General features: G+C 38.1%; 1 long non-coding RNA gene across 2 annotated transcripts in view; it reads right to left on the bottom strand.

The window, feature by feature from the left end:
- Window positions 1-22,684, bottom strand: part of LOC149135628 (uncharacterized) — a 102,793-nt gene extending 80,109 nt beyond the window's left edge. Inside the window, exon 1 of one of the 2 annotated variants that reach the window (XR_016241931.1) lies at window positions 21,806-22,684. This is a non-coding gene — a long non-coding RNA (uncharacterized LOC149135628). The remainder of the gene's footprint in view (window positions 1-21,805) is intronic. The other variant, XR_016241930.1, reaches the window with a different exon arrangement.
- Window positions 22,685-23,460: the final 776 nt, after the last annotated feature.

Raw genomic sequence — 23,460 nt, 5'->3', positions numbered from 1 at the left:
TCTGTTCCGTTTTAACAAAACTGTCGGACGAACGGGAACGTGAAACTGTAACAGTTTGTGTTATGTTTTCAAACCGGTGGCTAGCATGCTTTAAAAAGTCAATAGACAACGTATTTTTATATGTAATAGTCAGACAGTTCCACACACACACACGCATACACATACACATGAATATGAATATATATATATATAATTTTCTGTGTATATGTGTAATACAGGATCTCATTAAATTATAAAATTTAATTTTGACAACATCAAAGATATTTCGAAAAATACGTTTTAACAACCAAAAAACAACATAAGCAAGTTTCAGTTTTGATATCACTTTTCCTATAAAAAAAGAATGCTGAAATAAGTAAACAACACGAAATCATTGTGATTCATTACATCATATTTTTGGCCCTACTATAATTGCAATCAATCTAAGAATATTGAAAATGGCTATTAAACTTCTACAAATCATTAGATGTTTAATTATAAACATCGCATTTAAAAGAGGATATATATTAGAAATTTTCAAAGTTGTGATTAAATCCATTCGACGCCAAATCTTTGAAAAATATAACAATTCAAATTTCGTAGTTATATTTTCATTTCTTGTTTGGTGTATTTTTGTATAGCGCTGTTTTGTGTTATCCTTGCTATATTCAACATTACACACACACACACACACACACACATACACACGCACATACACACGCGCGCACACACATATACACACGTACATACACATAGTACACACACCTAATACATGCACGCACATATACCTCCAACACACACAATGCACATACAGAGACGCACACATTTACACACACTTGGGCAAAAACACACACGCATACACGCACAGGTGTAAACGCATGCACGCACATACTCACAGGTACACACATATACGCCTACACCAACCCCCCCCCCCACACACAACCCCCACACAACCCCCGCACACACGCATACATACATACACACACGCACACTGGATACAAAACACACAAAACACTACATATATATATATGCACACACACATACTTCAAACTACCAGTACCTTTCTACTGACCATTCTCCTACGCACATGTGTAGGTAGACAAACAACAGGTAGCCACTCCTACTAAATTGTTACTATAAATTCTTCCTATGACCTTAAATGATACTATGTCCAACCACACACATACATAAACAACCACAACTATACACACACACACAAACACACACACGTGCTATCATTATACACACACACATACCTCCTTCTCTTGCACTCTCCTGTCTTTGAAAAGTACTTTTTCTCCATCCTTTCCCTTCCGGTCATTCCAATATATGACCACGTTTGCATCATTGACGATTTTCTTTCTCTGTCTTCCCTTCTTTGGAATTTTCCTATATTTCTGACGAAGAGCTCCGCTCGGAACGTTAGATCCTGTTTGTTTTCTTTCTTTTCTTGAGCGTCCACTAACACTGTACTTACTCCACGTCCTCGCGTTGTTTTTTCGTATTTTTCCTTGCTTGTTCATGTCTGAATTGACTGATTGACCGTTGACTGAACACTATTCAATTTTTTTTCTCCGTGTTTTTTCTCCTTGTCTCCGTATTCTTTCTGTTGAAGAGCGTAGCTCGAAACGTCAAAGACTTTACGTATTCCCGAGCGTCATACTAATATATACTTTTGTTATTTACACCACCTGTCCTCGTCTGTTGTTATTTTTTGTATATTCTCCCATATATATATATATATATATATATATATTCCGTTTTTCGAAAAATACTTCGTATTCCATGCACTCGTACTTATTTTTTTGTTGTACACGTTTCCTGACGTCCTGTGCCCACATATGCATATATATACGTATAGATGTAAGTATGTACATATATGTATGTATGTATATATATATATATATATATATATATATATATATATATATATATATATATATATAAATATGTGACACTTATTCAGTAGCCATGATAAAACTCCGAGTTTCGGATGCCAGAGTGGGGGGGTCCACGCTAACATCTCTTCAGTTATCCAGCCATTGAGAATTCCTTTGAAAAAATGACCGCTAAAACCAAGGGAAATTAAAGACAAATGCAAATTAAGAAAGAGAAATTACTATGTAGTGACAAAACGCGTCTAAACCGCTAGAAGGGGATACTACAGACAATACTTTCTTTGTGCGCGCTTGTGAGTGTGCGCGTGGATACGTGCGTATGTAGATGTATGCGTGCGTACATTGAGATATGGGCGTACGTGTATATATAATAATATAAATAATATATATATAAATATATACAGACGTATATGTACATACTTACATCAACATACAAACATACACACAAATATAGATAGATAGATAGATAGATAGATAGATAGATAGATAGATAGATAGATAGATAGATAGATAGATAGATATTTGAGTGTGTGTGTTTATGTGTGTGTGACACTGTATACGTTGAGTCTGATTTGCATGGATAACAAACCGTTCCTTATTGCGTGGAGGAGCTTGGAATTCCCTTCTTTGTTAGTTCACTTTTGAATGATTGATTCAGAAAATGCCATAAAATTAATGTAAAGTTTTGGGCTTAGAATAAATATTTAAAAAAACGTCTTACCCAAGCAAACTGGATGTTGCCCTTTGCCACTCCAGTTCCTATCATTATTTGCCACAAAGGACTAGTGAAATACTCAATTGCTTACATACTCCCACCTAAACCGCGTTCGACTGACAAGCGAAACAAGCTCCCAACCTACAACGATTCAGATTATATGACACCTTATTGCTTGCTCTAGGTGGGAAGCATGTCTCCCTTGTCAGTCATTAGAAAAGCGCTCTCACCTGGCTAAGATTTGTTTTGACTATTATTCCTAGCAATACTGGTGCTAACTAGCACGCTCCGTCACTTTAGTGACAACAATACTTGTTAGCTGAAGGTTGTAAATTTCGAATAGCTAGCTTATTAATTTGCGATTCGCACTTCACGATTTTCGAAACTTGTCAATGTTTTTTTGGTGTTCTCTATAAGGCTGATAGGGTGAGTTATGTTCCTTAACCCTCGTCAACGGAGTAATGAGACACTGATGAAGAAGATTAATAAAATCTATGATTAGTGCTGATATGATTCCATCTCGCCTGCCGTAAGAAGGGAGCTTGCCTCCCCTGTCAATCTTTAGAAAAGTGCTCTCACTTGGTTAAGGATTGTTTTCAATCTTATTTCTAGCAATGCTGGTGCTCACAAGCACCCTCCGTCACTTTAGTGGCGAATATAATTCTATATATATATATATGTATAACATGGCCAATTTTAGCGATTTCTCCGCAAACTGAAAAAAAGAATGATTAACAACTTTAATCAATTTTCGAACCTTCTTCTGTTCTCATCAGAGGAATCTGCATCATTCTGACAGTCTCCGCAGAAACAAGCAGCCAAACTGTTTATATACTCAACAAATGCAGTAGTTACTCTATAAAGGAGTCCCTAATTCGCATACCGAAATATATGTTGTCAATGTTTTTTTGGTGTTCTCTATAAGGCTGATAGGGTCAGTTATGTTCTTTAACCCTCGTCAACGATTTCTTTTCCTTATTTGTACTTTTTACTTTTTCCTTTCTGACGAACGGAGAAACCCTCTCTTTTCACTAAGCGTCAAGCTAATACAGTTCTTTTGCACGTCCTCCTTTTATCCGTTAATTTTATTCGTTTATTTGAATATAATATACGTACATAAATGCATGAATAAGTATACGTTCACTTCGATCTACATTCAATGTATATATTTAAGTTGCATAAATATTATATATATATTTGAATGAGATGGCTGAAAAACCACTTTGAATACTATATGCTAAACATTGCTAGTCACAGCTAACTAGTTTCCTAGGTACAGTTGGGACGTGAAGAGAATTTGCAAGCCCGCTATGCTAAATCTTGTGTTAAACCGGGCAAAAATGCTATAGGGTATTATAAAGTGCTCTAGACTGCTTATTAATTAGCTTTTATGAGTCAGGTATCTTTTGTTCGCTGGTACAAGGGCCCAGATCCACTGGAGCGCTCATGACGATCCCCTTTATCCGCAGCACAAGCATAATCTACATCTACTAGGTAACCTCTGACCAGAGAGTCAACAAAGAGTTCAAGAAGCAGTTTCGTCGCAAAATGCCTGGGCAACTGCCCCAGAATAATACAGCAGTCCATGATTCCATCCTGTATACGAACCAGTGGAGAGGAAATTGACATCAGAACTTTCATATACCTTCCTTCACTTCAGACCTTCCTCCCTGTGATTTTGGTTGTTCCTCAAGCTGAAGGAAACGATGATGGAGGCTGAGAAAAGGGCCTTGTACATCTCATATTACAGAGCTTCCAGGGGTCCTTCACGAAGTAGCTTTAGTGCTGCAAAATTGCATTGAAGTAATAGGATCCTAATTTGAAGGAGATTATAATTTTGTACTTTACAATTAATAAATGTCTCTCCTGCAAATGTCTGGCAGACACATATTTATACATGTGTGTATGTATGAAGTGTGTGTGATAGATAATGATAGATAATGATACCATATTTAGTTCTTCCTTTGTGAGTGGAGGTAACGAACGTTATTAGGAAACATGGAATTTAGTTGATACAGTAACTCACATTCATCACTGTGTGTTGCAATTTCTCGTTCTTCACGTGCTTATCATGTTGTTCTTTCTTACCTACTTCTCAATGCGTATATATTTTGTCATGTACTTTTTCTGTCTTTAGTTTTGCATACATTCAATTATACATACATGTATTTACATCTGAAAACATACACATACAAACACATACATAAATGCATGCATAATTACATACATAAACATACATACATAAATACATACATACATACATACATATATACATACGTACGTACGTACATAGCCGATACAATTTTTCTTAGAACACCTGTCTGAAATAATTAGCTCATTAAATACAAAATCTTGCATTTTGTGCACCATCAGCTTTTACGTATTATTCTCTCATTTTAACTAATTTTCTTCGTCTCTTAATTCCTTTCTCTTCTCAATAATTCTAGCGTCTCTGCACGATATTTTTTTTATATATATATATTTTTTAAAAATTCATATTTTCCTATTTTACAAGCAAATATTAAATTAATTTAACATAATTCCTGGCATTTTTTAATGGTGTCCTGAACAAATATTAATATTGTTTTATTCATTCTTTATATATTCTTGTTTGTTTTATATTTCTTATAATAATTGCATTATTTGCAACATTAATGACATTAATAATAATAATTTCCAAAACAAGTAAAATAATAACAATAATAATAACAATACTAATAATGACGATGATAAAATAATAATAATAATAATAATAATAATAATAATGATGATGATGGTAATAATAATAATAATAATAATAATAATAATAATAATAATAACAACAGCAAGAATAATAATTATAATAAGAGCAGCAATGAAAATCTTAGTTATAAATTTTAATAATAGTAAATCATTAATATTTGTTGTTATGGAATATGTGTAATGGGATTGAATAGTTATATTTAAGGAGATTATTTTTGTTTATGATTTACTTTTTATAAATTCACATAAGCATATTCATCATCATCGTCGTTATTGTTTGTTGCATCTCTGCTGTCGTCATTATTATCAATATTGTGATTATTTTGATCATAACCAATTTCATCGTCACAGTCGTCTTCGTTTTCCACAACGCCCATTCATTGTTATCGTCATCATCATCAACTTCATTATCGCCATAAAATTATTCCCATCATCATAATTATTATGATGATTTTTGATATTCTTCGTGCCTTTTTTTTTTCTTACCATTAAAATCACTAAGACCACCAGTAGTACCACTGCTGCTGCTGCCACCGCCGCCGCCGCCACTGACGTTGCCACCGCTGCCGCTGCCGCCACTGACGCGGCCACGAGCACCACCAGTACCACCACTAACACCACCACATCACCGCCACCGAGGCTGTTGGTGCAAACATTAACAACATTCTCCCCATTTCTTGCATCGCCACTACAACCAACGTCTTCCTCATCTCCATCATCGTCATGCAAATACAAGATGCTAGTCTTACATGCACTCACGACTGCGACCAGCATTTGCAATGTAGCAGTAATTTAGGCGAACAGCTGCCCTAATAATCTCAACAGTAACAGCCCATCATAAACTGACATTATAAAGGGCTGCAGAAAGAACTAAGAAATATAGCTATAATGAGTTATTATAAATAGCCATCTAAAATGCCATTATGAATGGCCTTCATAAATAAACATCATAAATATCTATTATCACCAATACCTATAATAGTTATGCGTATCATAAATTACTATCATAGATATCATAAATGGCCATGTAACAATCATAAGGAGCTATAATAATTAACAAAGTATACCTGGTTATCATAAAATGTCATCATAGATAAACAATAATTAATCATAAATGGGCATCATAAACGGTGACAATAAATGGCAATTACAAATAGCCATTATAAATCTCTAAGATTAATACCCATCATAAATGGATCTCATAAATGCCCATCGAAATTAGCCTTCAGAAATAGGTATCATGTGAATGACGTGGATAGACATTTTGTTATTCTACGATGTTTGTTGGATGTTTGAATACGAGTGTAACCTTTTCTTTGGAAACAGATAATTTAAACCCCAAGCTATTGCAATCTCTGGTGTTCATATTAGCTGAAGTGGGTGATAAATTTAACGCCATGTAATAGCACTCAATCGTGGAAGATGCACAGCTGTGATTCTCAAGTTTTAGTGTTGAGATATTTTAAGATATTCCATTTACGTTTGTATATCATTACACATGTTTCCCTAATAGAGAAAGATGAGTCACAGGTATATAAATCTCTTCCAGTAGCTCGTTTTCTGCATAGTTGCAATCTTCCAGATATAGTATCGTACTTCGACTGGTAGGAACCATAGTTGTAGACAATAATCTAAACTACTGAGCACAAATGTCCACTAGTGGACTAACCTACTGTCTTGTTCAGACGTTGTAAATGACCTAGATATACATTCAGTAAGTTATTTGCACGTTGTCGCCACTATCGTAACACAACTGTTATGGCGATAATAGTAATAATGGGACACCCCTCCCACGTGACGAGTGGTATGTGCTAGAAGTTATAAATCCTCTCCGTCAGTGGTAGTAGAGAGCACAAAGTAGATGGTCATAGATAATCGTGATCTTGTCTAACTACACTGCTAAACCAGAGTGGGCGATATAACAGTACGACAAAGGATTACGACAATGGTGAGGATGAATTAACAAACTCACGAGGAATTAACAAACTCGTAAGGGGTTACGAAATACACAATGTTTTTGTGCGAATTTTATGGTATACCAAATCGTAAAATTAAGAAAGAATTCTTGGCCGGTTTACTCAAGTCGCAAAAACAGCAAGAACTGAAAGTACAACAACAGCAGTAGTCAGAACTGCAAGAAAAACAGCAGAAGCAACAACAAAAACAATTACTATTACAGCAACAAATGCCAGACTATGTTGTGAACTCAATCACAGAGTTTAAGTATGAACCAGACGAAGGAGTTACCCTCCAGGTGTAATATAGAAGATACGAACAAATCTTCAATAAAGAGTGCAAAAAAGACTGGGACGATGATATGAAATCGCTTTTAATCTTAAGACTGACAGTAGGAGAACATGAACGTTACAGCAATTACGTACTCCTGATAAAACCTTCTGACAAACTTTAAAGATACAATAGAATAATATTGCGTAAAATTTTTAGCGAGAAAAGATCGTTGCTCAATACATGCTGGAAATGGTTTGAACCTAGAAAAGGAGAACGAGGAGGACTACATCACATATGCTGGTAAAGTTAACAGAGAATGTGAAAAGTTCAAACTGGACGAATTAACCCAGATATATTCAAGTGCCTGACAATTAATCAGGGACTAACTTCAGAAAATTACACAGAAGTAAGACAAAGAATTCTCACTAAGCTGGAACAAAACCAAGCTGTAACGTTACAACGAATATCAAAAGAGTGTAAAAGAATAGTAAATTTAGACACTACACAGAGAAAATTGAACATAAAGATTGCTCCCAAGTGAAACAAGTGCATCGGAAAATAGAAAACAGAAATCAGTGTGTATTAAAATACAGTACAAACGGGACAAAAATCAGGAAATAAAACAGGTTTTGCATGTGGAGGTCTACACATGAGAAAAAACTGGCCATTTAAGAAAGTGGAATGCTTCCGTCGGGGAAAAATTGGACACGTAAAAGTGCACTATCAAACTAAGATGACAAAACATTAAAACAAAGAAAAATGAATAAGCAAGATGTCGTCGAAAGAAAATGTTAAATAACAAAGAAGGAATTTGAAAATGTGAAAATTGAAAATATAAGAGTAAAAATGCAGTTAAACACTGGAAGTGATATTACCATTGTGAATGAAGAAACCTTAAAGTATGTCGGTAAGCCGAATAAATCCACAAATGTATACGATGTTATGGGCAAAATTATATTTTGTAGGTGGATTTGTGTGTAATGTGACATTTTATGAACAAATGACCAACTGAAAACGGCAAAAGTATATGTGCTAAACAATTCAGTTAATATACGCGGAACAGAATGGATGGAACGGTTCAAATTGTGGAATACACTCATAAGTTCTTTGTGTGGGAATATAGTCCGTTTAGTCGAAGGTTCAAATGCAGCTGAAGGACTGAAACGAAAATTAAAACACTGATTCCCAGATGTTTTATAGGAGGAACTGGGCTGCTGCACGAAGACGAAGTCAAAAATTGCAGTAAAAGAAAGTGCAATGCCTGTATTTAAGCCAAAACGGAATCCATAACAGAAATGAAAAGAACACTGTGGTCAGGAAAAGTAAATAGGAACAGAATTAGTGTGGAACGAAACCAAGATGTGAACCTACGCTCACTCTGTGATGGTGTACTGATGTATGCACAGAGAGTAGTAATACATGAAACATTGCAAAAGAAAATAACGAGGAAATTTCACGTTGAACATCCTGGTATTTCGAGGATCAAGACTTTAATACGTATCTAAGTGTACTGGCCAAAAATGGACAGAGAAGTCGAAAATTTAGTGAAAGGCTGTAGAGGATGTGCTCTAGCGGCAAAATTACTGATGATAAAAAAGTGAACCTTGGCCAAAAGTAAATGTTCCGTGGTCGAGACGACACATCGATTTCGCTGGACTTTTAAACGGTTCATACTACTTAGTGGTAGTGGATAGTTTCTCTAAATAGCCAGAAATTCGTAAGTGTAAAAAGCCAACCACCTCAGCTGCGACACATTTTTTACACGAGCTGTTTGCGAGATTTGACACCCCAGATGCGATAGTGTCTGACAACGGAACGCACTTTTTACCTTTTTAGTTTAAAAAACATTTCTAAAACGTTCGTTGTAGAACATGTAACTATGGCACCATACCAGCCCAGATCTAACAGACAAGCAGAAAGCCCTAAGAAAGTCGCATAAGGAAGTCACGAATGCGGTAGATCTACAACAATTCTTAAGTGTAAACCGTGGAACACCAAATGCAAATACACCAACAGGTATATCACAAGAGGAGCTGATGTTTGCAAGGAAAATAAAATGAGTCTTCAATAAATTGCTACCTGGCAAGAAAAGACAAGTTGCAATGCGAAATACAACAAAATATTTCAAACCTGGGGAAAGGGTATTTGATAGAGAATATGAGAATGAAAAACAAAGTTGGGAAGATGGGGTGATTACCAAACGCATAGGAAAAATGCTATACTTGGTAAAAAGAAAAGAAAAGGGTATACAAGAGACACATAAATCAACTGAAAAAAAGATTCATTGAGAGCAAACCCAAGAGAATGGAATAATCAATGGAATGGTTATGTGATACTTTTCAAATACCAACGCCAATACAAATAATTGAACCCAGACGCACAAGCGTAAGAGAAGGAAAATATACTGAGTTCCTAGAAATGGATGCCAAACGTAAAAGACACTAAATTTATAACTGTATAAAAAAAGAAAGAAAAAAACTAACAAAAGGGAGGTGAAATGATGTAATAATTATTGCTATTAAAAGAAATAGAATTACACTCTCTAAGTAAAAAAGAAAACTTAAAAGGGGAGATTTATGGGGGTAATAGTAATAATGGGACACCCTTACCACTTGACGAATGGTATGTGTTAGTAGTGATAAATACTGTCAGTAAGTGTCAGTGGTAGTAGAGAGTACGAAGTAGACGGTCACAGATAGTCGTGGTCTTACATTGACTAACTATACTGATATACCGGAGTGGGCGTTATGACAGTCCGACAAAGGATTACAACATCAGCAGGAAAAGAGGCTTCTTTGCTGGTTCGGTTAATATGTACACCCAACTATTGTAACTGTTAGAGAGCAACTTCTCTTTCTCATCCGCACCTTGGTCACAGTAACTTTAGAGGGATAAAAACTGGTAGTTTTCTTCATCCCACTTGTGTATCGCTCTGAGCGTTTTTTGCTTCTTTTTCTTAGAGCTTTTGACATTATCGGAACTCTTCAACATATTGAAAACTTTTCTAATGTTAACATAGTTTGTATGGCTGATTATCCATACAAAATATGTGGTTGGGATCAGGCGTTTCCTGAGATGTCTCTATTAAAACTGTTACATCATTTCAAAGCACGTGATGCAGTTATTCTCGTGTTGTTTGTGATATATGTGTCATAAATTTGGTCACGAAGTCGTAGTGTGCCATATCAAAATCTGACTTGTGCACAAGCACACGGAATATGTCACCCACTTAGGAAGAAATAACATTCAAAATTCAATTCCTCTCCGGTCGTTTTAACATGGATGTATTGTGTAGTGTGGTTCTGGATTCCCCGTACATAGGAACAAGACCAGATTGGAACGTTAGGAATATAATTATCATAGGTAAGACGGCGAGTTCGCACAACGTTATTGCGTCAAGCAAAATACTTAGCGGCATTTCGTCCGTCTTTATGCTTAAATTCATCAACTTTGCTTTTCATTTTCTCGTGATCGATAAAATAAATAAAAGTTGAGTACTGAGGTCGATGTAATCAACTTACTTGCTCCCACGAAATTAATGTTTTTGAGGCAAACATTTGAAGCCAATATCATTATCATCGGTAAGACAGCAAGCTGGCAGGATCATTTGCACGCCGAGCAAAGTGCCTAGTGGCATTTCGTCCCTCCTCTCACGCTGAGTTCAAATTCCGCCGAGGTCCACTTTGCCTTTCATCTTCTGGGATCGCTAAAATAAGTATCACTTAAAAACCGGGGTTGTTGTAATCGACTTACTCCTCCCCGAAATTGCTCACCTTGTGCCAAAATTTGAAACCAGTATTATCGGTCTATTGGATGAGTGGTGCCAACTGGGACTAAACAACATAAAAAGCAGTTAGTTCAATTCCTAATCCTTATACTCTAGAAGTGTGGTGCAATTTCCGGGCGGAGATAAGCTGTATTGAGTCTCACTTAGGATATCAGCTTCCTCTAACTATGGATATTCCAAACAGTTCTAATATGTAGCCTGGATAAATGTTTTAGAACAGATTTTTTTTTTTCATCTACGTCTTCTCTTAAGTTTCGAAAAAGTTTTTTTATACTGACAAGTTATATATTTTAACTTTCTGCCTGCAGAAGTTTTGAGCGAACCTGGTTTTAAAGCAACTTCCGCTGTACGTTTATATATTGAATGTTCTATAATTTATGTATTAAAATCCAATTTATGCAGATACCTACATTCCTCCAAACACACACACACACACACACACACATATATATATGCATACTGTATATAGATACAAGCACTCACATACACACCTATTTACAAATGTATGTATATATATAGCAATATTAAATCTGAGCGAAAAGTAAACAGTAGTAGCACAGAATCGTGAAGTATATATGACACCTAAATGTGGTGGTCTCATAGGGGACAGTAGCCCCAGGAAGACATCTCCTCCAGCTGGCTAACGACGCACTGTCTGTGTCTGATTAGTATTTGCGAATGGGAAGTTATCGTTCCCAGCGTTACGGGATACACGCAGACCCAAGTTTCAGGGTAGTAACCCGTCATCAGTGTGTGATAATCACCAGCTACCGATGAGAACTCATTTCAAACGCTGAATACTATATGCTCAGAGTGTTAATATTCCTTCTTTCTCCTTTTTCGAGATCACTAATAGTTTCTCACTGGAAAAAGCATATAGTATTCAGCGTTTGAAATGAATTCTCATCGGTAGCTGGTGATTATCACACACTGATGACGGGTTACTACCCTGAAACTTGGGTCTGCGTGTATCCCGTAACGCTGGGAACGATAACTTCCCATTCGCAAATACTAATCAGACACAGACAGTGCGTCGTTAGCCAGCTGGAGGAGATGTCTTCCTGGGGCTATAAACCACAGTAGCGTCGTCCTTTATGAGACTGCCACATTTAGGTGGCAAATATACTTCACAACATCTCTCTCTCTCTCTCTCTCTCTTATATATATATATATATAAAGAGTGTGAGAAAGAGACAGACAGAAGGGGAGGTAAAAATATGCATGTTTGGCTGTTAGTAAAAGAATTGCAATAGTTGCCTACTGAGAAAATAATAAAATATTGAGTGTGTGCCATTTGTGCGTGCGTGAGTGTGCGTAGTTTGTGTGAGAGAGAGAGAGAGAGAGAGAGAGAGAGAGAGAGAGAGAGAGAGAGAGAGAGAGAATATGTGTGTGAATGTGTGTGTGTGTGTGTGTGTGTGGGTGTGTGTGTGTGTGTTTGCACACAACTGGTATGCATTAATACAAAACATGCATACATGAATTTGAGATTCACAAATCTAACAACCTTTCGAAAACTAACAAAAAAAAATGCATCAGAAAATTAAACTTCACTAACACGCTACAACTATTTCTGTGATATTTTGACAGTTAAGCAATTATGTTGGGTAACTGAAAACCAACTTGTTCAAAAAGTCATTCTGTTTTCTTCAGATGCTTTCGTTTATACAAATTCCGTTCAGCACTATGTAACTATAGCTGTTCACTAAATTGCAAAATTCCATGCACTCTAAGTATTAATATGAAAATTGTAGATTGCTAGTTTATTCTGCCTCAGTACGAACTAATATTTTACCGCAATAACTTAACAAACTAACATTTAGATTACAAAGGTTAAAATAGAAAACTCTAAAGCATAAAGAAAAAAACAATTATGCAAAAATACCAACAAGAAGCTCATCAGCATTTTCTTCTACGTAATAGACCATTACCATCATAATTATTCTCTCTATCCATCCCAGAAGAGTATGCGCGTTCTATAATAAATTATTTTCTCGCAAACCGCACCCTGAACGCATCCTTTAAGAACTCGTAAATGTTTTACGCATCGTAAAACTATGGAGCTTTCGTTTGTTCGCTTGTTTGTTTGTTTGTTTGTTCGTTCGTTCGTTTATGGAAGTCAGATAATATTCTACTTGACATTGTTTTATTCTAGTTTTATCTATAAGCAATTTAAAAGGAATGCACTGAGGCTTACGACATAAGCGACAAACCAAATACTGAATTTTTAACAATATTTCATTGTATTAAGCAAGGAATACAAATGTCATGAAAGATCATTGTATTACAGTCAGCTTTGTTTCTGCTCTACCTCAACCATGAATATTTAACATTTTTATGTCGTTGCAATTCTGGAAAGCTACATGTGGTATCAGTTGTGTTCTCCTCTAACTCAATTCCACTTCTCTAATGTTTTTCATATCTTGTAATTGTCGCTCATGGTTCAAATGTTTTTGACAGTGTCGATTGAATGGTACTACTTAAATGGTACTTCCTTAGCCACAAGAAACCTCGTTTCCAGTTGGCTATGTGACACAAGCGTTCTGTGTCCTTCAATTTTCAAACAGAGGAGATAAGCACCTCTGAAACTAGTCTCTGGATGCTGGCTTCGCTGGGAGGCGGTGCTTATCTCCACTGTTTGGCCGAGTGCGCCGGGAAAAATTGCCGGGGATGGATGGTCTACCCTATGAATTTTATCGTAGCATGCCTGAACTGTTCGGAGACATGCTGGCCAGCGTCTACAAAAACTGGCAACAGAATGTGAGAATTCCCAGCTCTGTGAGTCGGGGAGTCCTGACGCTGATCCAGAAAGACACGAGCAAGGAGGATATTATAAATAATTACAGGCCCATAACTCTACTCAATGTAGAGCTAAAGATTTTGGCCAAAGTGTTAGCTAAAAGGTTGACGCGTGTCGTGAGGAAACTTGTAGGGAAGGCGTTGACATGCGCCATCCCAGACAGGTCGATCCAGAACAATCTTTGCCTTATCCGCTACACCTTAGACAGGCTGGGTAAATTAACCGGCAAAGGTGGGGTGCTGGTTCATATAGACCAAAGTAAAGCGTTTGATAGGGTACCTGGTGGCGGTCCTCGAACAGCTGAGCTGGGCCCTGACTTCTGTAGCTGGATCTCGGCCATGTATAGCGGCATCAAATCCACAGTCCAGATAAACGGCTACCTGTCAAAGCCGTTTTCAATCAAGCGTTCAGTTCCTCAAGGGTGCCCGTGTCTCCGCTTCTGTACGTGTTGGCTCTTGAGCCATTACTGTGGAAGTTGGAGAATTTGGGGGGCGCCCCCAATGAAATCGGTTGCGGTAAGTCGGTCTCTGCTTACGCGGATGACGTCACCATCATCGTGTCCAATGAGGCTCAGCTACCTTGTGTAGAGGATGCTATCAAAGAATACGAGGCGATGGCAGGGGCAAAAGTTAACAAGGACAAGTCTATCGCCTTGCGCCTCGGCATCTGCAGGAGCAAGTCGATATCTTCCAGTGTCATGGGTCACTGAACAGATGGTCCTGTTACGTTGCTTGGAGTTTGGTTTGGACCGGACTCCCAGACGGAGAAGAATTGGAGCGAGGTGGCAGATAGAGTAGAGGCCCTAGTCCGGACTTTTCCGGAAGGTCCCTGTCCTTGAAAGGAATGGCGGAGGTGGAATAAGTGTGTTTGCATCTGTAATTACCTACCGCCTGACGTTGTCCCTTGCCCTGACTCGTGGTTGGACAAGTTGGAGCGACTCCTCTTCTGCATATTGTGGAAAGGTGGAAAGCCACTTGTGAGGGGCTCTGTTTACTGTCAGGAACCACTAAAGGGTGGGTTAGGGATGTAATGTTTGATAATGCGCAGACATGCGTTGAGTCTGAGTCATCTCTGGCGCTACCTGGAAGGTGATTAGGTGTGGAATCTGCTGGCAGAGGAATTCATTCTGCGACCAGCCTCTTTGGAGCGATTTAAACCCAGTTTCATTAAAATACGCAATCTGATTGATTTGCAGAAGGAGTGTCGATATTCACTCGTCCTGATCCACAAGATGGGTAAGGCCGGCAATGGGAATAGTACCTCGAATTTGTACAGAGTGCTGGTAGATTATGAAAACGATGACGCCCTAAGAGGGGCTCTGGAGTTCGAGGAGAACCAACTTACCAACCTGTTCAAAAAAACTTTCGGGTCAGGGTATTTGGATAACTAAAAATCCCTGACTTGGCAGTGTTACAGGAGCGCTTTGCCTGTTCAAGAAAAGTTATCCAGGCACGGAATGTCGGTGCCAACGACATGTCCAAGATGTGGGCTGGACAACGAAGCCTTCCAGCACGCATTTGTACATTGTCAGAAGTTGTCAGTCTTGATAATTAACGTCGAACACATGTTGTTGCATCTGGGAAGAGTTCAGCTATCGGCTGAGTCTATAATAAAGATTGTAGCGCCACTGGACTCTCGAAGGAAGGTGAGGCATGTATATTCTGTACAGTTGCGGTGTTGAAAGAATGTGTGTGGAAGACTAGGATGCAAGGATTCGTGACAGGGTTCTTTATTTCTGGCCCTTGTTTTCTACAATACTTCAGATATCATCTGAAGAGCAAGATGGGGCTGGAGAGAAGGACCCTGTCGAGAGATGCGTTTCAGGAAAGATAGAAAGCTGTGTAATGAAAGGTGGGTGCAAGACACCCGGCTTAATCGGCTTTGTGAAAAAGGAGGAAATAAAAGATAGGAGATAGCCGCTGGGCCTTTGAGGCAACAAAGCATATCCCTTACACATATAGAAAAAGACTATTTATTTCATCAATATTTTTAAATAATAGGTACCATTCGTACACATCACAACATTTTTTGTATGTACTGTCCTGTGCTCTCCCATCTATGTATTGATCTTAATGGTCGTAATAAAAAGTTCAGCTAGCAAGCCAAGCTACTTTGCACTAATGAAGAGCAATGATTCTGAAACTAGTCTCACGATGCTGGCTTTCCTGGGTGGAGGTTCTTATCTCCCCTGTTTGAAAACATAAGGAGATAGTACGCTTGTGTCACATAGCCAACTGGAAACGGTGTCTCCTGGGGCTAAATAGCAGTAGCATTCTTCCCTTTCCTGGAACTGCTACATTAAGTTGGCAACAAACCATGACTTCTTCGTGCTGCTACTGTACAAGTCTCTCTGAGAGATTTAGAAATGCAATATTTCTAATTTCATATTTATATGTATATATATATTTATATGTATGTATATATGTATATATAAATATGTATACATCTATATCTATCTGTCTAAATATATATATACATATATATATATATATATATATACAAATATATATGTATATATATGTGTGTGTGTGTGTGTGTGTCTGTATGTATATATACGCATATATATATGTGTATATATAAACACACAAACACAATTGCATATAAGCAAACAAGCGTCTACAAAGAGAAGTATTATATCCTTTTAGTTCTCCTCATCTCACTCTCTCCTTCATAGTACATGAATATAAGCATATATCTAAATTAATCTAAAGGTATGTGCGTGTTTGTATTGAGGATGTAATTGCGTGCCTGCGAAGACTAGTATACACAATGTACTTGAAGAATACTTGCGCATGCTATTCTTAGCACTTCTTAGTAACTATTAAAGACGTGTGCAGAACTTCACGTTTAGTAGGATATTTTATTACAAGGGATCCAGTTGAGACTGAAGATTTGAAGAGAAAGCGAAAATACGTCGGAGAGAGATAGAGAGACAGAGGCAGAGTGACAGAAAGAGTGACAGAGACATTGAGTGAGAGAGAGAGAGAGAGAGAACAAGAGAGAGAAAGAGAAAGAGAGAGGATGATGGTGGACTGTTGAATTTGAATGGTCGGATTTATGAAATGAAAGAAATGGTTTATGTAAGAAATGGTGGTGTTAGTGGTGGTGGTGGTGGTTTTGGAATAGACGATTACACCAGCCCCATTGTGCAAGTGGCACTTATTTCACCGTCACCGAAGACAATCGAAAATCGAATCGACGATCAAATGTCCTTGAGCGTAATACCCTAACTATTTCTGTGTTGGATCCAAGAAAACTCCTTCATTCGATCATATATATTATAAATATCAAATGAGAACGAATTTCAGAAATTTTACATTTTGCAAGAGCGTCTAGCTTACACACAATAATATAAAAACGGCTGTATGTGTTCATACTTTTGTTATGAGGCACAAGCGTATTAAATCATATTTTAACGGCGATAAAACAGAAATATATTTCACACTGATGTATTATATTATACTCTACGCATTTTACACCTCGCTGTGTTACAGAACGCTCCAGAAATATTAACAACCGCGTTATATTATATTACAATGTAAATTTATTGAATACAATCTAGCTTTTGAGCAAAAGAATCCGTGAAAACGTTATGAAACGACCCATGTAGTAACTAGATATAGAATTGTATCCTTTCTCTAAATTTCTGTGGCGGTTTCCCAGCGTACGAAGTCGTTTTATTTACATTGCCATCAAGGACCTTAGTGCTAGCGCTAAGCTGAAACTACAAGTTCTAAATCTCACATAAAATCGTTTTATTACACTTACGCTACTATTGTCATTTCAAATTTTTCAACGGTTTACTTCTTGTTTCTCCCTTCACTAACATATAGTTCATTTGTGGTTGGTAAGAACGATTTTAATACATATAACTCGTTTAATACTTTCTTTTGTAAGAGTCTAAGCTGAAAGTACGTAAATGTAGGATAGCTTTTTCTTTTTTTTCAGCTTGGTATTTGTTGTTTGCCGCAGAGATCATTGACAAGTCCTATAATGAAAACCCTTATTGCAGTTATACTCCAGTCTAGGAACACTCAATCCTGGACCATGTTGCCCATAGTATTTTACCTTTTAAGACAATGTGGTTTGAGGGAACTTACATTTAAACGACTGCATTGTTTGATTCGTTGTTAATTTTAGTTTTCCAATTGCTGCATTTATATCTACTTTGACATGTAACCCAAGGTCGTCCAGAACATAGAGGTTAACTATGAACGAAGGTGTGCTAACCGTTCCTAAGTGTACAGACATACTATCTCTCTGATTATATCAATCATACTTTTTTTTCAAATGATGCAGAGATGCTGCGTAGAAAATCCCTTATTAAAGAATTGCTTTCTCTGCTGTCAGCATAATAGCAATGCTGGCCCTTCCACAGATTTGCGTATTCGTAGCTGATCTCGTTTACATAAGATCGATAGGAAGCTACACCTGCGATAGTAGTTAAGTGTATACATTCCCTCATCACCTGCCTATAGTATATCACTATTATTTCGACAACTGTGCAGAACCAATCAATTCGGCTCTGTCATCATGTCAAAAGTGTAAAATCTGTCTGTCAATTAATAAACAAGTAGCATGCGCTAAACGTAAACGCAATTTGTTCATTATACCGACACCTGCATGCATTTATACCTCAAATAGAAGCAGAAAATCGCAAACAAAAGTCTTCCAGAACCTATAGCTGTCGAGCACAGAAACTAAGGAATAACATTTAGAACATACAGAAATACTATCAGAATGGATATTGCCACAAAAACATCCACAGGACGAAAAAGAACTATAAAATATTAAAACGAATTACCGAACTAAATGCAATGACAGGATTTATTAAAACACAATTGAAAAATATACTTCGCAAACTTATATGATCGAAGATAATCCATAATTCATCTAATAACGTAATCCAAGGAATAATCGCCCTGGAACCGTAAACATATATTGGGTTGTCCGGAAAGTTCGTGCCGATTTTTAAAGGAAAGGAAAGGGTCAATAAATACTTGCTATTACATTTTTTATCAGCCAAATATGAACCATTTTGTTGCACAATGCCTCTCCATCTTTCCTTTAACTTGAAAATATCCTCTTCCCGGAATTGCGGTGTTTTCATGGCAAATAAGTCGAAAGGTAAGCTACTATAAATCGGCACGAACTTTCCGGACAACCCAATAAATTAATTGAAGAACTTAAACCAATAAATCTTGCACACAAAATACACATACGAAATGGATACCTAAAGCCAACACAAAAATTAAAACACAAAACACGATTAAGATGAACTTGAAGCATAACAACGGAAAACGAATCTCTTTAACTACTCGATATCTGTCTCTTCAAAACACCACAAAAGACTAATCCAATGTTCAGTATAGCTATTAGATATTTACCTTAATTAGAGAAAATGTAACTAAAGCATTAATTCCTCCTAAAAACATATTTGAAAAACAATATATACTGAAATAAAAAACAATTGTAGAGAAAATATTCACTATATGAGCATCATAGCCTACAGGTGCTGCAAGGAAAGCAATCACTTACCACTTAACCACTGTTCACCGCCAAAAGACCCATCGTAATACATGAATGAGAGTCTAAAAGCTACTCTCTAGCAGAAGTGACGATGTACGATACATAATAATATATGGCAATCTAACATTACTATTAACGCTAATTAAAATTAATCATTCTAAAGAATTATATTAAGTTCAAACTAGAAATTACACCATATTTTCTAGAAATATGATTGTCTCCTCAAGCAATACTTAAAAGTTTTAATTCACAATTTCCTAACGTAACCATATTTTTCCATATGCATCATCAGCATCTTAACTCCTCTCAAAAATATACTAACCTCATTTATAACTCTAGTGTTACTTGACTGGAGAACAGGTTATTCGTAATGGAATTCTACTTGATACCCGGAACAATGATGCAATATGGAAATTAAAGTTACCATTAGTATTATAAATTGTAGTAACAGTCGTTTTATCCATGTAAAGTATCTTGGCATCTAAATATATTTTATATTTTATTTGTCTCAGTCATTTGACTGCGGCCATGTTAGAGCACTGCCTTTAGTCGAACAAAGCGACCCCAGGACTTTTGCCGAACAGCTAGATGACGTGGATGTAAACAAACCACCATCGGTTGTCTAGCGATGGTAGGGGAACAAACACAGGTACCCAAACATACACACATAAATATATATCTATACGATGGGTTTCTTTCAGTTTCTGTCTACCAAATTCATTCACAAGACTTTGGTCGGTCCGAGGCTACAGTAGAAGACGCTTACCCAAGGTGTCACGCAGGGGCACTGAACCCGGAACAAAGCTACTTTATTATGATAAATTTCGCCATTAACGGCGTTACATAGAGGGGACAAACAAAGACAGACAGACATAAAGTAGCTGCGGGCTGGATATGGACATGAATGAGATGAGGGTGATAAGGATGAAACAAATAATGAGAGAGGCACCACCACCCGCCGACTGATAACCCCTCGAAAACATTGTTCTTTTTTTCCTTTTAAAATTACAATTTTTACACAATTTCAATACATTAACAATTTCAATTCAAATTATCATAATTTTCCTCATTTCCCTCCTCCATTTCCCTGGCGGCTACTGGGGTTCATAAGGTCAAAATTGCCTTAGAACCCTCCCAGTTGGCCGCTATTGTTATTTGTACATTTAAGAGCCTGTGTTCGCTGGCACCCAAGCCCCGCTGGATGGCGTCCGAAATCCACTCAGCTTTTGTGCCTGGGGGCAGACCACAAACCCAGGCTCTAATAATTCTCTTCTCACAATAAGTGGGGAGAAACAGAATCTTCTCACCCTGTATAGGCTGGCTATCCACAATGCAGGCCTCATCCGGGGTGTCAAACTGCAACCACACCCTCGCAAATTTGACCCCCCCCCCCACCGAGAGATAAAAAATGTTTTCCCTGGCAAACAATTCGCCAGTTCTTTTTCCACTTCTTCCTTTTCGAAGTGGGCGATTGCGTTCCGCGGCCTAGAAAAGTTTCGCAGAACCACCGTCCTTTTCTCAAGGCCATCCACCCACTGCTTGGGCGGAACAACCTCCCACTCCAACACAGTGTTACCCTTTTTTCCCATGCTTGCAAAAAAAGTTCAAAAATGTTCACACAAAAGTTCACAAAAAAGTCCAACAAAAAAGTTTTTAAAAAAACCCACAAAAGGAACAGAAAGACAGAGCAGAGAAAAAGAAGGAAAGAAGACAGTTCAAGTCACAGCAACAAAATTCCGGCCACTCGGTAATACTGGCCTATAGGTATTCCAATAAGGTATTCCGGTAAAGGTAATCCATGGCCACAGCAAGAGGAACACAGAAAAATCCTCCACAAATCGTTAGAATTTTTCGGAGGCTTTTTGGAGGCGAGATACGCCCACAAAAAGAACAGTTCTCGCAATTAAGTGAGACACAAAAAGTTTTTTACAAAAAATTCTCAGTCCGCCGTCATGGTGAGTCGAACACGCCCACTAATAACGACGAACGAGAAACACAATTTGCTCACTAAAATGAGCAACAACTACAGTCGCCGTGGCAGAAGAAAATGCCCAGAGCTTGGCTAAACTTACTCAAAGAAATGAAACACAATAAATTATACCTAGCTCAAAAAAAACAACTCCACCTACCTCGGTCGACTTCTTCATAATTCTCTTCTTCGGGAGAGCTAAAAAATCTCGACCGCCTTGTTCAATGTTCTTACCAGAAGTAGCTCATCCGCGCAAGACCGGAAGTGGTTAGCAAGCTACTTTATTTCAATAAATTTCGCCATTAACGGCGTTACATAGAGGAGACAAACAAAGACAGACAGACATAATGTAGCTGCTGGCTGGACATGGACAGTAATGAGATGAGGATGATAAGGATGAAACAAATGACAGAGGCACCAGCGCCCGCCTACTGACAACCCCTCGAAAACATTGTTCTTTTTTTCCTTTTAAAATTACAATTTTTACACAATTTCAATATATTAATAATTTCAATTCAAATTATCATAATTTTCCTCATTTCCCTCCTCCGCAAGCAGAAATGCTGCCCCTTCCAAACAATAGTCCGTTGTTAGGGCTAAATTTGCGGTGATGTAGAAGAAACCTTTGTAATTAAATTTTTCTATGACTTATGTTGTCATTTATAACTTCCTCAGTCACATGCGGAGGCCATGTGTAACTACTCGCACATTCCACGTAGCTCCTACCTTGGCCGCACTCGCGGTCCAAGCATTCATTCACCGCCCCTCCCTCCTGGTACAGTATAATATAATCGTTATCCCCACTGGGAGGGACGTCGCACCACTCTTTCAATGGCACAATTCCCGCTGGCAGAGCACTCCTCTCCTGGGGCACAATTCCCACCGGAGAGGCCTCGGGTTCGGTCGGCGACGCAGTGACTTCCGTCGACCGTGTTCCATTCTTTCTTTTGCTCCTTTTTCTTTTCTCTTCTGCGGGAGCTGGGACGTCCGACGGCACCCCCGAGGGGCCCTTCTCTTCTCACGCAGCCTCAACAGGTGAGCAACCATTGTCGCTCACCATTCTTTTTCGCTTTGTGGTGGCCTCCACCTCCACGACCTTCTTTGTCTCCTCCTCCGATGAGGGGGCGACAGACACCTTCTTTCCCTGCTCCGGGGCCCCTTTGTGACCCCGGGGACAGTGTTTCCTAACATGGCCAGGGTCTAGACACAGGTGACATTTAAGAGGAAGGCCCTCAAGAATTACCACGTATCTAGACCCAGCCATCCTCAGAAAATCGGGAAAAACCATTCCCTGGCGGCGACTGGTGTCCATAAGGTCAAAATTGCCTTAGAACCCTCCCAGTTGACCGCTATTGTTATTTGTGCATTTAAGAGCCTGGGTCCGCTGGTCCCCAAGCCCCGCTCGATGGCATCCGAAATCCACTCAGCTTTTGTGCCTGGGGGCAGGCCACAAACCCAGGCTCTAATAATTCTCTTCCCACAATAAGTGGGGAGAAACAGAATCTTCTCACCCTGTATGGGCTGACCAGCGACAATGCAGGCCTCTTCCGGGGAGTCAAACTGCAACCACACCATTGCAAACTTGACCCCCCCCCCCACTAGAGATAAAACTTTTTTTCATTCAACTCCATTTAATTTAATAATGCAATCATTACATCAAATTAAATGCAGAGCAATCCTTAGCTGCACAAAGACATAGATTGTAATTAAATTAAAACAGATGGACACATTAGTATAATTATACCTAACATCTCGAAGAAGTTAATGAGATAGACAAAGAACACACTGCCTTCACTCCAGCATAAAAGCTACTGG

This window comes from Octopus bimaculoides, chromosome 5 (assembly GCF_046866305.1).
Source record: "Octopus bimaculoides isolate indiv1 chromosome 5, ASM4686630v1, whole genome shotgun sequence".
Lineage (NCBI taxonomy): Eukaryota > Metazoa > Mollusca > Cephalopoda > Octopoda > Octopodidae > Octopus > Octopus bimaculoides.
Note: the sequence above shows the minus strand (reverse complement) of the source record. Positions and strands in the feature narration are given on the sequence as shown.